At 38.1% G+C, this 2,500-nt stretch overlaps 1 protein-coding gene across 1 annotated transcript in view; it reads right to left on the reverse strand.

Annotated features, from left to right (window-relative positions):
* LKRSDH (lysine ketoglutarate reductase/saccharopine dehydrogenase) overlaps nt 1-1,470 on the reverse strand; it is a 32,288-nt gene extending 30,818 nt beyond the window's left edge. The window contains exon 1 of the mRNA XM_043025367.2: nt 1,347-1,470. The gene's annotated coding sequence lies outside the window, so the exon portion shown is untranslated. The remainder of the gene's footprint in view (nt 1-1,346) is intronic.
* Nucleotides 1,471-2,500: the final 1,030 nt, after the last annotated feature.

Below are 2,500 nucleotides of genomic sequence, written 5' to 3' on the forward strand. Positions count from 1 at the left end.
AAGTGCGCCAAAATTAACAAACAAGGTGAGACACGTGATAAATGCTGCAGCGATAAATTTACTGACCACGGCGGGGGATTTTGCTGATATTGATGAAAAAGGTCGATAAACTGAGATGGGAGTCATTTTTTGTCTCTGATATGTAAATGTTTACCTATATTGTAATACTCATGTGTCATTTTTGAACACCAAATATATCAACGTATTTCAGAATGTTCAAACAACACAACATTTCGATTTACTTACATATTTAGAACACAGTAAACTGCTGAATAAGCACATGACGTCATAAAACCAAACGCAAGTCGTGTAAACAAATAAACTATTTTAAACATAATGCGTTTTTCTTGTTCGAATTGTTTGAGATCAATTTACAGGCAACCGATTAAATAAAGCGAATCCCCAGATTCAATTCACAGCAAGGAGAATTCGAGGTATTGCTCGAAAATTAACCAAAGCAAAGAAATAGAGAATGACAGACCAGGCGTAAATGACCTAACTCTGTCCACAACTTCCTTGCCAATACAGGTCACCGTCCTGTTGTTTGGCTTTGCTTTTTATATAATTGCATCACTGTTATTACTCGCTTATCTCAATCTCTAAAACAAATTTATATAAGATTTTTTTTTTAAATGTTGTGATCTTTCTTGGGCATCTTACATTTTATGATATCACACGCTCTGGGAAATACTGTGAAGGAGATGCGAATGTTTTAACGCATTCCTAAGCACCAACGGACGCACATAAACATACAGACGCATCCCAAACTCACGCTAATGATGATTATAGTGATGAACTTATCTATGAACAATTTTATTTCTGATAGAAAATGCGATCACATGATGTGCAGTGAAACGAAACCTTTTTCCTTCACTTCAGAGAAAAAACAAAAAACAAGTATATGTCATCACAAGCAAACAAAAACGTTATTAGCACAAACAACTGAAGACAATGACCGCACTAAAAGTCGCTACCTCTCGCAAAACATCACAAGTCCTCAAGGGGGGGGGGGGGGTCACACAGAACGCAAATTTCCATTCTATAATAAGCAGCTAACTTCATCTCCAAATCGATCGATCAGCTGATGTTTCGGATGCTACGCGGGAGAAGAGCATCATCTTACGTGGACCAGAGAGAAAATAATCGAATATGAAGGTGGAAGATTGGATATAAATGTGTAAAAAATAGTTTCACGGCATAAATATATGGCTATGTTAAATGGGGGAATGATTAATCATGGCAGTAAGATCTATCTCTCTAATAATAAGCTATACTAATGCCACTACAACACGTCAAACTTGTCTCAACCTAAAGAGCACATGGCCTATAACGACTCTCTGACTTACGTCTCTTCCTGAAATAAAGCGCCTGGAGTTACGTCTTTCCTCTGTCACGTTTCCAACCACACTGGCGATCTCCGGCCTTGCCTGGCCTCAAGCCACGGGGCATCGCCCTCCCCCTGCCCCCCTCCCCTCCAACGGTGCCCCACGAGGCGAGATTGGCTCTTAGTGCCAGTACTCCAGTCTCGGCCTCGGAGGCCTTTCTCTGTTATTGTTTGTGTTTTTGTTTTCTTGTTTGTTGGTATGTTATTATTGCACAAACGCGATCTTGTGTGCCTGTTTGTATAAGTGTGTGTGTGTGTGTGTGTGTGTGTGTGTGTGTATGTTGCATGTTGCGCACACGCGCACAGTGTACATGTGCAGTATACAAGTGTGTGTGTGTGTCAGTAGTGTACGTTATTGTATGCGTGTGTATGCATGCATACATATTTAAGTGTGCGTGTATTTGTATACCGTTGCTCAATAATAATTCTTCAGTTTACATCAGGAATAAATTACATAAAACACAGATTTTATCTTTCTTCTCATATGACTTAGTTTGTGTTTGATATACAAAACATATGCGAAAAGGGAAAAACAAGAATGGCGATACATTTCATTAAAAAGGAATAGTACTTTTTATATCTTTGAAAATCCCCTGAATGGATGCCCTAAATAGAAAAATAAACAAACAAAATTTAAAATGTACAAAACAGGCAAAGGTATTTTGAAAAGTCTATCTACAAAGTTAAACAATGTCGCACCAAAGCACCAAAATATTGTCACAAATTGACGCTGCGATCACAGATGATTCAACAAAATTGCTTGATCTTATCCACAAAGGCTGTATTTGTTTTGAAATTGGGGAAGTGGAGGAGTCATTTAGGTCATTACTGTGGATATGATGTGAGTTTGTAAAGAGAGGGGGTTGAGTAGAAAGAAAGGGTAAGAGAAGGAAGAGAGAAAAAAGATGAATAGAGAGTCAGGGGATAGAACATGAGAGATCAAAACAACGATATAAAAGTTCGCAGAAAAATTTGCTATCTATCCTATTTTCGTCTTCTGTAATACTATTCCTTAAGATCCATGGAATGATTAAAGGCAACCTCCACAAATTGCCAAAGAGAACTAAGAGAGCTAATTCTAAATCATTCCCGTGCCAAAACTATATCTATATTGGG

Source organism: Penaeus japonicus, unplaced genomic scaffold (genome assembly GCF_977035675.1).
Source record: "Penaeus japonicus unplaced genomic scaffold, GWHDUDI00000001_assembly GWHDUDI00000026, whole genome shotgun sequence".
Taxonomy (NCBI): domain Eukaryota; kingdom Metazoa; phylum Arthropoda; class Malacostraca; order Decapoda; family Penaeidae; genus Penaeus; species Penaeus japonicus.